We start from the raw sequence: 14,012 nt of genomic DNA, 5'->3' as shown, positions 1-14,012 counted from the left end.
GAGAACAGTCAAGGCTTATTTCAGAGGCGATGTAAGTTAAGCAGTTGTGACCACATACAGTAACCCTGTGACAACACTACCAATGAACACCACACAGGTTTTATATAAAAAATAAGTAGACTTTATATAGAGTTACCACAAGACCATAAATGACAAAAATGCACACTATGATTACTTTAAGATGGTAGATTTAAGCTTAGTTCAGTTCAGTTCAGTTCTTAGATGTGACACTGCGTCAATGTACCTTAAGTTGCATTGCGCTTCCACGACAAGCAACGTCGCAGCGATGGGAAATGCGGCAAAGTCAGGTGCAAAGAAATAAATACGTGATGATCTTCCAGATGCGGCACGCTTCTCGGGGATGCGAAGAGCTCTCGGTTCGATGCGTGGACTACAGTGGCGACATCCAAGATGCGACGGCAGCAGCTCCGTCGGCGGCGCGCTTCTCGGGGGATGTGAGGTGCTCTTGGTCTACGCGGTGCAATGCGACAGTTCCAGCGGCAACACCCTCCTTCGGAGTTGCAACTGCAGGCACAGCGACGGCGACACGCTCCGACCTCGTTGCGAGATTCTTCTCCTGATGCGGTGCAGTGCGACAACTGCAGCGGTGACACCCTCCTTCTCTGGAGTTGCGATGGCAGCAGCAGCGACGGCGAGAAGCTTCCTCTTCGTTGCGGCATGCTTCTCTCCAATGCGGTGCAGTGCGACAGTTCCAGCGGCGACACCCTCCTTCGGAGTTGCAACGGCAGGCACAGCGTCAGCGACACGCTTCTTCTCGCTGAGTCGCGCTTCCAGCTCCTTGCGACACGCAGTTCCTCAGAAGGCCCAAAACAGCAGGAGGCACTCCCACAAGAACTCTGGGGAGCTGGGGGGAGAAGTCTGTTGTCCCTGAGACTTCAGCAGGAGGCAAGCTCTTTTCCAAGCCCTTGGAGATCCTTCACAAGTTGAAAGCAAAGTACCCAAAGTTAATTTCTCCTTCCTTTGGCAGTAAAGCAACCACTGCAGGCCAATCCCCCAAGCAGCACTTCAGCTTGGGAATAGTCTCTCCTCAGTTTCTTCAGGTTCCACTCCTCAGTAAAGGTTTCTTCTTTTAGTCCAAAGTGATCTAATTCCATGGGATCTGGGTCCCAATATTTATACCCCAAAATCCTTTGTTCTCTGAGGGGAGAGGGGCCTTTGCCCAGTCCAAACCAGTTCTGAAGCACTCTGTTTACCAAACTTCTCATTTCCTTTCACAGTGCAGGGCAGGCACATCAGACGCCCCACAGGAGGTGGAGCCAGCATTGTGGAAGGCATGTACAGCCCCTGGAGCACTTTGTTTACAGGACTCCTTCTCTTCTTTCAGTGTGCAGGGTAGAGACATCAGCTGCTCCCCAGGGGGTGGAGCCAGCATTGTGGAAGGCAGGCACAGCCCTATTCAAGGTTCAGGTGCAATTCCTCCCTCCTATCTAGATACATATCTCTCTATTCACCACCGGGTGACTCAGCCTGTCTCCTGGAATTCCCCAGCCCTGTCACTCACAAAACCAGACATAGGAATACACAACCTAGCAGAGGCATGGTTGAATGGTTAGACAAGCAAATACCTACTTTCTAAAAGTGGTATTTGCAAACACAGAATATTAGAACCAACTTCACTAAAAGATGTATTTTATTATTCTGAGTCCAGGCATACTAAACTCGAATTTCTACCATGTTCTCTGAGACAGTTAGGATTCTAAAATGTGTGTGTCATTGTGTGTGTGGGTGTGTGTGTGGTTGTGTGTCTGGTTGTGTGTGTGGTTGTATGTGTGGTTGTGTGTGGTTGTGTGTGTGGTTGTGCGTGGTTGTGTGTGTGCTTGTGTGTGGGCTTGTGTGCCTGGTTGTGTGTGTGTACTTGTGTGTGGTTATCTGTGGTTTTGTGTGTGTGTGTGGTTGTGTGGTTGTGTGTGATCATGTGGTTGTGTGTGTGGTTGTGTGTGGTTGTGTGTGTGGTTGTGTGTGTGTGTGTTTGTGTGTGGTTGTGTGTGTGGTAGTGTGTGTGTGTGTGTGTGTTTGTATGTGTGTTTGTGTGGTTGTGTGTGTGGTTGTGTGTGTGGTTGGGGATGTGTGTGGTTACGAGTGTGTGTGGTTGTGTGTGTGGTCGTGGTTGTGTGTGTGTGGTTGTTATTGTGTGTGTGTGATTTTGGTTTTGTGTGTGTGGTAGTGTGTGTGTTTGTGTGTGTGGTTATGTGTGTGGGCTTGTGTGCCTGGTTGTGTGTGTGTAGTTGTGTGTGGTTATGTGTGGTTTTGTGTGTGTGGTTGTGTGTGTGGTTGTGTGGTTGGGTATGTGTGTGGTTGGGTGTGGTCATGTGTGTGGTTGTGTGTGTGGTTGTGTGTGGTTGTGTGTGTGTGGTTGTGTGTGGTTGTGTGTGTGTGGTAGTGTGTGTGCATGTGTGTGTGTTTGTATGTGTGTTTGTGTGTGTAGTTGTGTGTTTGTGTGTGTGTGGTTGCGGGTGTGTGTGGTTGTGTGTGTGGTCGTGGTTGTGTGTGTGGTTGATATTGTGTGTGTGTGATTTTGGTTTTGTGTGTGTGGTAGTGTGTGTGTTTGTGTGTGTGGTTATGTGTGTGTGGTTGTGTGTTTGTGGTTTGTTGTGTGTGTGGGTGGGTGTGTGTGTGGTTGTGTAGTTGGGGGTTGTGTGTGGTTGAGTGTGTGTGGTTGGGGGTGTGTGTGTGGTTGGGGGTGTGGTTGTCTGTGTGTGGTTGTGGTCGTGTGTGTGGTTGTGTGTGGTTGTGGTTGTGTGTGATGGTTCTGTGTGTCAGGTTCCACGCTGCAGGATCCGGTTGTAGCAATAGGGCTCCACCTCCCGACCTCACCAACACACTGCTGTATATAACACAGTGTGTTCGAGTGATAGGGTGAGGGAAAATAAAGAAACAAGGGAGGGGACGGAAGGGGACTGCAGGGAAAGGGATAGCTGGAAGATAAGAAAAAACCCACCAGGTTAAAGACATCCACAATGTAAACCTACACTCATTTCTTTCTCGCTAAATAGAACCTTAAGAATCACCTTTATGTATTAAGTGAGATCCACCTCTTCCCTGTAACATCTAGAAGATGTCCGAACCTCAGGTCCCTAAATAATACAAAAAGCAGGTTATACTCTTGAAACACTTTTAAACACATATGAGAATTCAATCTTTTCTTCTGTAACGCACCCCTCCTTGTTCCAGGTAGTATTCATAAGTAGAATCTTTTGCACACCCAGCTCCCAAGTGAATCCAAAGAAAACAAAAGGTGAAAGGCACTGTGTCTCTTTATAAGTACACAAAAACGTTCCAAATCAGACACGGCAAGACGTAGCCTCCTACTACTGTCTTCCGCTCTTTAGGCCAAAAACAACAGGTTCCAAAGTGATCAGACTCCAAACACGGCAAGGTGTAGATCCCCACTACCTTCCGCTTTGGCACTTAACATCCAGTGTCACTAGTGACTTTCTTCGTAGCGGTAACGTGTAGGGAATCCCCCCCACTACGCTCCACTCTCTATGACCAAACAACACGATGCAACTAACACAGCCGTGAAAGTCAAAATACAAAGAGCACAGTCTTCTTAACACTTTGGTAATGCAGCAAGAGAATATTCAAGGCAGCGCGTTAATTCACACACTCCCTGTATCTTACAGGATCTGTAGCATGTTCTAAGAAAGGTCCGCTCCCAATGATAAGCCTTTTTTCCTAGGCTATGATTCCTCCAGCCGCTTTACCTAGCAGCACCAGCCCGGACACGCTGCTAACCGCCGCAGCTTCAGAGACACTCCGGAATCCCAGCCGCAACCCGGAAGCACCGAGTCTGCCGGCCGTAGTCATAGAAACCTACTCTGATCAGGGCAAAGGCGTGGCTCCTCCACACGCCGACAGTAATTGCCAGAACAACTAGCGATTCTCACGGACCTTCTGAAAAGCGCTTCCCAGGAACCAGTGGCAAAGTTCACCTCACTGTTAGTTACAAAATCACGAACAGAGACAATTAGTCCCACCCATCTTTAAATAGTGACACTCCCACATCCAGGACTTCTGGGAGATGTAGTCATTAATCCTATTAGGTAGGCGCCCTGGTAAACCCTGACACTGTGTGTGTGTGATTGTGTGTGTCTGGTTGTGTGTATGGTTGTGTGTCTGTTCATTTTTGTGTTTGTGGGTGTGGTTGTGTTTGTGTGAGTGGTTGTGTGTGTGGTTGTGTGTGTGGTTGTGTGTGTGCGTGGTTGTGTGTGTGTGGTTGTGTGTGTGGTTGTGTGTGTGGTTCTGTTTGTGTGGTTGTGTGTTTGTGTGGTTGTGTGTGTGTCTGGTTGTGTGTGTGTGTGGTTCTGTGTGTGGTTGTGTGTGTGGATGTGTGTGTGTTATGTATGTGGTTGTCACTGTGTGTGTGTGGTTGTGTGTGTGGTTGTGTGTTTTTATGTGGTTGTGTGTGTATGTGGTTGTGTGTGAGTGTATGGTTGTATGTGTGTATGTGGTTGTGTGTGAGTGTGTGGTTGTGTGTGTGTCATTGTGTGCATGGGTGTGTGTGTGGTTGTGTGTCTGGTTGTGTGTGTGTGTGTGGTTGTATGTGTGGTTGTGTGTGGTTGTGCGTGTGGTTGTGTGTGTGCTTGTGTGTGGTTGTGTGTGTGATTGTGTGTGGGCTTGTGTGCCTGGTTGTGTGTGTGTAGTTGTGTGTGGTTATGTGTGGTGTTGTGTGTGTGTGTGGTTGTGTGTGTGGTTGTGTGGTTGGGTATGTGTGTGGTTGGGTGTGGTCATGTGTGTGTGTGTGGTTGTGTGTGTGGTTGTGTGTGTGGTTGTGTGTGTGGTAGTGTGTGTGTGTGTGTTTGTATGTGTGTTTGTGTGTGTGGTTGTGTGTGTGCTTGTGTGGTTGTGTGTGTGGTTGGGGGTGTGTGTGGTTGCGGGTGTGTGTGGTTGTGTTCGTGGTCGTGGTTGTGTGTATGGTTGTTATTGTGTGTGTGAGATTTTGGTTTTGTGTGTGTGGTAGTGTGTGTGTTTGTGTGTGTGGTTATGTGTGTGGGCTTGTGTGCCTGGTTGTGTGTGTGTAGTTGTGTGTGGTTATGTGTGGTTTTGTGTGTGTGTGTGGTTGTGTGTGTGGTTGTGTATGTGTGTGGTTGGGTGTGGTCATGTGTGTGGTTGCGTGTGTGGTTGTGTGTGGTTGTGTATGTGTGTGGTTGTGTGTGTGTGGTAGTGTGTGTGCATGTGTGTGTGTGTGTGTTTGTATGTGTGTGTGTGTGTGTGGTTGTGTGTGTGGTTGTGTGTGTGGTTGGGGTGTGTGTGGTTGCGGGTGCATGTGGTTGTGTGTGTGGTCGTGGTTGTGTGTGTGTGGTTGTTATTGTGTGTGTGATTTTGGTTTTGTGTGTGTGGTAGTGTGTGTGTTTGTGTGTGTGGTTATGTGTGTGTGGTTGTGTGTTTGTGGTTTGTTGTGTGTGTGGTTGTGTGTGTGTGTGGTTGTGCAGTTGGGCATTGTGTGTGGTTGAGTGTGTGTGGTTGGGTGTGTGTGGTTGGGGGTGTGGTTGTGTGTGTGTGGTTGTGGTCGTGTGTGTGGTTGTGTGTGGTTGTGGTTGTGTGTGTGTGGTTCTGTGTGTGTGTGGTTGTGTGTGTCTGGTTGTGTGTATGGTTGTGTGTCTGTTCATTTTTGTGATTGTGGGTGTGGTTGTGTTTGTGTGTGTGGTTGTGTGTGTGGTTGTGTGTGTGCGTGGTTGTGTGTGTGTGTGGTTGTGTGTGTGTGTGTGTGTGTGGTTGTGTGTGTGTGTGGTTGTGTGTGTGTGGTTGTGTGTGTGGTTGTGTTTGTGTGGTTGTGTGTTTGTGTGGTTGTGTGTGTGTCTGGTTGTGTGTGTGTGTGGTTCTGGGTGTGGTTGTGTGGTTGGGTGTGTGTGTGTGGTTGTGTGGTTGGTTGTTGTTGTGTGTGTGGTTGTGTGTGTATGTGGTTGTGTGTGGTTGTGTGGTTGTATGTGTGGATGTGGTTGTGTGTGAGTGTGTGATTGTGTGTGTGTCATTGTGTGTGTGTGTGTGTGTGTGTGTGTGTGGTTGTATGTGTGGTTGTGTGTGGTTGTGTGTGTGGTTGTGTGTGGTTGTGTGTGTGGGTGTGGGTGCTTGTGTGTGCTTGTGTGCCTGGTTGTGTGTGTGTGGCTGTGTGTATTGTTGTGTGTGGTTATGTGTGGTTTTGTGTGTGTGTGGTTGTGTGTGTGGTTGTGTGGTTGGGTATGTGTGTGATTGGGTGTGGTTATGTGTGTGTGTGTGGTTGTGTGTGTGGTTGTGTGTGGTTGTGTGTGTGGTTTTGTGGGTGTGGTTGTGTGTGGTTGTGTGTGTGTGGTAGTGTGTGTGTGTGTGTGTGTTTGTATGTGTGTTTGCGTGTGTGTTTGTGTGTGTGTGGTTGTGTGTGTGGTTGTGTGTGTGTCTGTGGTTGTGTGTGGTTGGGGGTGTGTGTGGTTGCGGTTGTGTGTGGTTGTGTGTGTGGTCGTGGTTGTGGGGGTGTAGTTGTGATTGTGTGTGTGTGATTTTGGTTGTGTGTGTGGTAGTGTGTGTGTTTGTGTGCGTGGTTGTGTGTGCTTGTGTGTGTGGGTGTCTGTGTGTGTGGTTTGATGTGTGTGTGGTTGGGTGTGTCTGTGGTTGTGTAGTTGGGGGCTGTATGTGGTTGGTTGGGTGTGTGTGTGGTTGTGTGTGTGGTTGTGGTTGTGTGTGTGTGGTTGTAGTTGTGTGTGTGGTTGTGGTTGTGTGTGTGTGGTTCTGTGTGTGTGTGGTTGTGTGTATGTGGTTGTGTGTCTGGTTGTGCGTGTGTTCATTTTTTGTGGTTGTGGGTGTGGTTGTGTTTGTGTGTGTGGTTGTGTGTGTGTGTGGTTGTGTGAGTGGTTGTGTGTGTGGTTGTGTGTATGCATGGTTGTGTGTGTGCATGGTTGTGTGTGTGTGTGTGTGGTTGTGTGTGCGGTTGTGTGTGTGTGTGGTTGTGTGTGTGTGGTTGTGTGTTTGTGTGGTTGTGTGTGTGTGTGTGTGTGTGGTTGTGTGTGTGTGGTTCTGTGTGTGGTGTGGTTGGCTGTGTGTGTGGCTGTGTGTGTGTGGTTGCGGTTGTATGTGTGGTTGTGTGTGTGGTTGTGTGTGTGTGTTTGGTTGTGTGTTTGTGTGGTTGTGTGTGTGGTAGTGTGTGTGTGGCTGTGTGTGTGGTTATATGTGTGTTGTGTGGTTGTGTGTGTGGTTGTGTGTGTGGTTGTGTGTGTGGTTGTGTGTGTGGTTGTGTGTGTGGTTGTGTGAGTGTGTGCGGTTGTGTGTGTGGTTGTGGTTGTGTGTGTGGATGTGTGTGTGTCATGTGTGTGGTTGTCATTGTGTGTGTGTGGTTGTGTGTTTTATGTGGTTGTGTGTGGTTGTTGTGTGTATATGGTTGTGTGGTTGGTTGTCGTGTGTGTGGTTGTGTGTATGTGGTTGTGTGTGAGTGTGTGGTTGTATGTGTGTATGTGGTTGTGAGTGTGGTTGTGTGTGAGTGTGTGGTTGTGTGTGTGTGGTTGTGTGTGGGTGTGTGTGTGTGTGTGGTTGTGTGTCTGGTTGTGTGTTTGGTTGTATGTGTGGTTGTGTGTGGTTGTGTGTGTGGTTGCCTGTGTGGTTGGGCATGGTTGTGTGTGTGGTTGTGTGTGTGGTTGTGTAGTTGGGGGTTGTGTGTGGTTGTGTGTGTGTGCGGTTAGGGGTGTGTGTGGTTGTGTGTGTGGTTGCTGTGTGTTTTTGTGGTTGTGTGTGTGTGGTTGTGTTTGGTTGTGTGTGTGTATGTGGTTGTGTGTGTGGTTGTGTGTTTGTGGTTGTGGGTGTGTGTGTGAGTGGTTTTGGTTGTTTGTGGTTGTGGTTGTGTGTGGTTGTGTGTGTGTGTGGTTGTCTGTGTGTGGTCGTGTGTGTGTGTGTGGTTGTGTGGTTGTGTGTATGCATGGTTGTGTGTGTGCATGGTTGTGTGTGTGTGTGTGTGGTTGTGTGTGCGGTTGTGTGTGTGTGTGGTTGTGTGTGTGTGGTTGTGTGTTTGTGTGGTTGTGTGTGTGTGTGTGTGTGTGTGGTTGTGTGTGTGTGGTTCTGTGTGTGGTGTGGTTGGCTGTGTGTGTGGCTGTGTGTGTGTGGTTGCGGTTGTATGTGTGGTTGTGTGTGTGGTTGTGTGTGTGTGTTTGGTTGTGTGTTTGTGTGGTTGTGTGTGTGGTAGTGTGTGTGTGGCTGTGTGTGTGGTTATATGTGTGTTGTGTGGTTGTGTGTGTGGTTGTGTGTGTGGTTGTGTGTGTGGTTGTGTGTGTGGTTGTGTGAGTGTGTGCGGTTGTGTGTGTGGTTGTGGTTGTGTGTGTGGATGTGTGTGTGTTATGTGTGTGGTTGTCATTGTGTGTGTGTGGTTGTGTGTTTTATGTGGTTGTGTGTGGTTGTTGTGTGTATATGGTTGTGTGGTTGGTTGTCGTGTGTGTGGTTGTGTGTATGTGGTTGTGTGTGAGTGTGTGGTTGTATGTGTGTATGTGGTTGTGAGTGTGGTTGTGTGTGAGTGTGTGGTTGTGTGTGTGTGGTTGTGTGTGTGTGTGTGTGTGTGTGTGTGTGGTTGTGTGTCTGGTTGTGTGTTTGGTTGTATGTGTGGTTGTGTGTGGTTGTGTGTGTGGTTGCCTGTGTGGTTGGGCATGGTTGTGTGTGTGGTTGTGTGTGTGGTTGTGTAGTTGGGGGTTGTGTGTGGTTGTGTGTGTGTGCGGTTAGGGGTGTGTGTGGTTGTGTGTGTGGTTGCTGTGTGTTTTTGTGGTTGTGTGTGTGTGGTTGTGTTTGGTTGTGTGTGTGTATGTGGTTGTGTGTGTGGTTGTGTGTTTGTGGTTGTGGGTGTGTGTGTGAGTGGTTTTGGTTGTTTGTGGTTGTGGTTGTGTGTGGTTGTGTGTGTGTGTGGTTGTCTGTGTGTGGTCGTGTGTGTGTGTGTGGTTGTGTGGTTGTGTGTGGTTGTGTGTGTGTGTGGTTATGTGTGTGTGTGTGTGTGGGTGTGTGTATGTGGTTGTGTGTGGTTGTGTGTGTGTGGTTGTGGTTGTGTGTGGTTATGTGTGTGTGAGTGGTTGCGTGTGTGTTTGGTTGTGTGTGTGTTGTTGTGTGTGGTTGTGTGTGTGGTTGGGTGTGTGTGTGTGGTTGGGGGTCTGTGTTTGTATGTGTCTTTGTGATTGTGTGTGTGAGTGGTTTTGGTTGTTTGTGGTTGTGTGTGGTTGTGTGTGTGTGGTTGTCTGTGTGTGGTCGTGTGTGTGTGTGTGTGGTTGTGTGGTTGGGTGTGGTTGTGTGTGTGTGGTTATGTGTGTGTGTGTGGTTATGTGTGTGTGTGTGGTTGCGGTTGTGTGTGTGGTTGTGTGTGGTTGTGGTTGTGTGTGTGGTTGTGGTTGTGTGTGTGTGTTTTGGTTGTGTGTTTGTGTGGTTGTGCGTGTGGTAATGTGTGTGTGTGTGTGTGGTTATATGTGTGTTGTATGGTTGTGTGTGTGGTTGTTTGTGGTTGTGTGTGTGGTTGTGTGTGTGGTTGTGGGTGTGGTTGTGTGAGTGTGTGGTTGTGTGTGTGGTTGTGTGTGTGGTTGTGTGTGTGGATGTGTGTGTGTTATGTGTGTGGTTGTCATTGTGTGTGTGTGGTTGTGTGTTTTTATGTGGTTGTGTGTGTGGTTGTCGTGTGTATATGGTTGTGTGGTTGGTTGTCGTTGTGTGTGTGGTTGTGTGTGTATGTGGTTGTGTGTGAGTGTGTGGTTGTATGTGTGTATGTGGTTGTGAGTGTGGTTGTGTGTGAGTGTGTGGTTGTGTGTGTGTGGTTGTGTGTGGGTGTGTGTGTGTGTGTGGTTGTGTGTCTGGTTGTGTGTGTGGTTGTATGTGTGGTTGTGTGTGGTTGTGTGTGTGGTTGCCTGTGTGGTTGGGCATGGTTGTGTGTGTGGTTGTGTGTGCTTGTGTGTCTGGTTGTGTGTGTGTGTGTGTGTGGTTGTGTGTGTGTGTGTGTGGTTGTGTGTGGTTTTGTGTGGTTTTGTGTGTGTGTGGTTGAGTATGTGTGTGGTTGGGTGTGTAGTTGGAGGTTGTGTGTGGTTGTGTGTGTGGGTGTGTGTGTGGTTGGGGGTGTGTGTGGTTGTGTATGTGTGTGTGGTTGTGGTTGTGTGTGCATGGTATTGTGTGTGTGTGGTTGTACGTGTGGTTGTGTGTGTTTGGTTGTGTGGTTGTGTGTGTGACTGGTTGTGTGTGTGTGTGGTTCTGTGTGTGGTTGTGTGTGTGTGTGGTTGTGTGTGTGTGTGTGTGGTTGCGTGTGTATGTGGTTGTGTGTGAGTGTGTGGTTGTATGTGTGTATGTGGTTGTGAGTGTGGTTGTGTGTGAGTGTGTGGTTGTGTGTGTGTGGTTGTGTGTGGGTGTGGCTGTGTAGTTGGGGGTTGTGTGTGGTTGTGTGTGTGGGTGTGTGTGTGGTTGGGGGTGTGTGTGGTTGTGTTTGTGTGTGTGGTTGTGGTTGTGTGTGCATGGTATTGTGTGTGTGTGGTTGTACGTGTGGTTGTGTGTGTGGTTTGATGTGTGTGTGTGGTTGGGTTTGTGTGTGGTTGTGTAGTTGGGGGTTGTGTGTGGTTGTGCGTGTGGGTGTGGGTGTGGTTGGGGGTGTGTGTGGTTGTGTGTGTGTGTGTGGTTGTGGTTGTCTGTGCATGGTATTGTGTGTGTGTGGTTGTACATGTGGTTGTGTGTGTTTGGTTGTGTGGTTGTGTGTGTGACTGGTTGTGTGTGTGTGTGGTTCTGTGTGTGGTTGTGTGTGTGGTTGGTTGCCGTTGTGTGTGTGGTTGTGTGTGTATGTGGTTGTGTGTGAGTGTGTGGTTGTATGTGTGTATGTGGTTGTGAGTGTGGTTGTGTGTGAGTGGGTGGTTGTGTGTGTGTGTGGTTGTGTGTGGGTGTGTGTGTGTGTGTGGTTATGTGTGGTTGTGTGTGGTTGTGTGTGTGCTTGCCTGTGTGGTTGGGCATGGTTGTGTGTGTGGTTGTGTGTGCTTGTGTGTCTGGTTGTGTGTGTGTGGCTGTGTGTGTGGTTGTGTGTGTGTGTGTGGTTGTGTGTGGTTTTGTGTGGTTTTGTGTGTGTGTGGTTGTGTGGTTGAGTATGTGTGTGGTTGGGTGTGGTTATGTGTGTGTGTGGTTGTGTGTATGTGGTTGTGCGTGGTTGTGGTTATGTGTGTGTGGTTGTGTGTGTGGTTGTGTGTGTGTGGTAGTGTGTGTGTGTTTGTATGTGTGTGTGGTTGTGTGTGTGTGGTTGTGTGTGTGGTTGGGTATGTGTGTGGTTGTGTGGTTGGGTGTGTGTGTGTGGGTGGGGGTGTGTGTGGTTGGGGGTGTGTGTGATTGTGTGTGTGTGGTTGTGTGTGTGTGGTTTTGGTTGTGTGTGTGGTAGTGTGTGTGTTTGTGTGTGCATTTGTGTGTGTGGGTGTGGGTGTGGTTTGATGTGTGTGTGTGGTTGGGTTTGTGTGTGGTTGTGTAGTTGGGGGTTGTGTGTGGTTGTGTGTGTGGTTGGGGGTGTGTGTGGTTGTGGTTTTGTGTGCATGGTATTGTGTGTGTGTGGTTGTACATGTGGTTGTGTGTGTTTGGTTGTGTGGTTGTGTGTGTGACTGGTTGTGTGTGAGTGTGGTTCTGTGTGTGGTTGTGTGTGGTTGCGTGTGTGTGTGGTTGTGTGTGTGGTTGTTGTGTGTTTTTGTGGTTGTGTGTGTGTGGTTGTGTGTGGTTGTGTGTGTGTGTGTATGTGGTTGTGTGTGTGGTTGTGTGGTTGTGGTTGTGTGTGTGTGTGGTTGTGGGTGTGTGTTGTGCCTGTGGTCTTGTGGTTGGGTATGTGTGTGGTTGGATGTGGTTATGTGTGTGTGGTTGTGTGTGTTGTTGTGTGTGTGTGGTTGTGTGTGGTTGTGTGTGGTTGTGTGTGAGTGGTTGTGTGTGGTTGTGGTTGTGTGTGTGTGGTAGTGTAATTGTTTGTATGTGTGTTTTTGTGTGTGGTTGTGTGTGTGGTTTTGTGTGTGTGGTTGGGTGTATGGTGGGGCGTGTGTGTGGTTGTGTGTGTGAGTGTGTGGCTGTGTGTGTGTGTGTTTGGGGTTGTGTGTGGTTGGGTGTGTGTGTGGTTGTGTGTGTGGTTGTAGTTGTGTGTGTGTGTGGTTGTGTATGTGTGGTTGAGTGTGTGTGTTTGTGTGTGTGTGTGTGTGTGTGTTTGTGTGTGTGTTTGTGTGTGTGTATGCGTTTGTGTGTGTAGTTGTGTGTGTGATTGTGTGTGTGTGTGGTTGTGTGTGTGTGTGTGGTTGGATGTGTGTGTGATTGGGTGTGTGTGTGGTTGTGTAGTTGGGGGTTGTGTGTGGTTGGGTGTGTGTGTTGTTGGGGGTGTGTGGTTGTGAGTCTGGTTGTGTGTGTGGTCATATTTGTGGTTGTGGGTGTGGTTGTGGGTGTGGTTGTGTGTGTGTGGTTGTGTGTGTGGTTGTGGGTGTGGTTGTGTGTGTGGTTGTGTGTGTGCGTGGTTGTGTGGGTGTGTATGTGTGTGTGTGTGTGGTTGTGTGTGTGTGGTTGTGTGGTTGTGTGTGTGATTGTGTGTGTGGGGTTGTGTGTGTCTGGTTGTGTCTGTGTCTGGTTCTGTGTGTCGTTGTGTGGTTGGGTGTGTGTGGTTGTGTGTGTTTGTGTGGTTGCGTGTGTGTGGTTGTGTTTGTGGTTGTTTTGTGTTTTTGTGGTTGTGTGTGTGTGTGGTTGTGGGTGTGTTTGGTTGTGGGTGTGAGTGGTTGTGTGTGTGTGGTTGTGTGTGTGTATTTGGTTGTGTGTGGTTGTGTGTGAGTGTGTGGTTGTGTGTGTGGTTGTGTGTGTGTGGTTGTCTGTTTGTGGGTGCATGTGGTTGTGGGTGTGTGGTTGTGTCTGTGTGATTGTGTGTGTGTATGTGGTTGTGTGTGGTTCTGTGTGAGTGTGTGGTTGTGTGTGTGGTTGTTTGTGTGTGGTTGTGTGTGTGTGTGTGTGTGGTTGTGTGTGGTTGTGTGTGTGGTTGTGTGTGTGGTTGTGTGTGTGGTTGTGTGTGTGTGGTTGTTTGTGTATGGTTGTGTGTGTGTGCGTACTGTAATCCATGCAAGTTGCGTGTTGGGAGCAATTAAATTAGGCCCGATACCAATTTCTGTAGTTGGTAGGCATTGACGAGCAGAGTAAATACGTGGTCGTGCACGGAAGAGACTACAAAGTTTGAGACCAATACGTTATTACAAAGGGCCAGTGCTTGACCAAAAAAAGTCACCTGGGTAGTGGTAAAATAAGGTTGGGTTAACAGCTGAAAGTGATCGGCAGAAGTATGGGGTCCATGAGCTACTGCAATGTGTAATGCTGAAAGCAAAAGAAAAAAAAGCTGTGAAAGTGATCGGACGGAGGCAGAGCGGAAAGCACGGGAATTAAAAACGAGCAACTTAATGACCCGTGACGGAGGAGACAGATGACGGCTGCGCGTGTGCACGGTCGCCTGAACTGCAAGGCTAGGCAAGCCTGTAGCACTTTGGAAACTCACCTACTAAATGTCTCTCCGAACAGCACATGCGCATGCGCTGGCTCAGTGAGACCAAAAAATGAATCAGTTCTGGTTTTTCAATGTCCAGCAACAGCAGGAATTACATACGATATACATGCTACTACAATCTGTTCAAAAGCTCCTTTCTATGGACAGTGCAACCCTAACATAGCGCAACTACTGTAGCCAGGTCAAAATATTTTTTTTATTTTCAATAGTTAATTCCTTGGTTCTCAGTGACACTCTTTTTTTCTTGTTGGGCGCACATGTGCTGGTCAATGCATTTCAAACCCAGTACAACATTTTGGGGGTTCTCCTCAGGGCACAGAAATGCTATCTGTTAGAACTGGAAGTCTCTAGTTGGCAGAGGTAGGTACCACTGTCCAAATAGGGACCCTTGCTTCTAGTCAGGGTAAGGAGGAAACACTCTTTAGATAACCTCTGCTCACCCCCTTGGTAGCTTGGCACAAGCAGTCAGGCTTATCAAAGGCAATGTGTAAAGTATTTGTACCAACACTCACAGTAACACAGTGAAAACACAACAAACTGACTC

This window comes from Lissotriton helveticus, chromosome 5_1 (genome assembly GCF_964261635.1).
Source record: "Lissotriton helveticus chromosome 5_1, aLisHel1.1, whole genome shotgun sequence".
Lineage (NCBI taxonomy): Eukaryota > Metazoa > Chordata > Amphibia > Caudata > Salamandridae > Lissotriton > Lissotriton helveticus.
The sequence above is the reverse complement of the archived record's forward strand: the minus strand, read 5'-3'. Positions refer to the sequence as shown.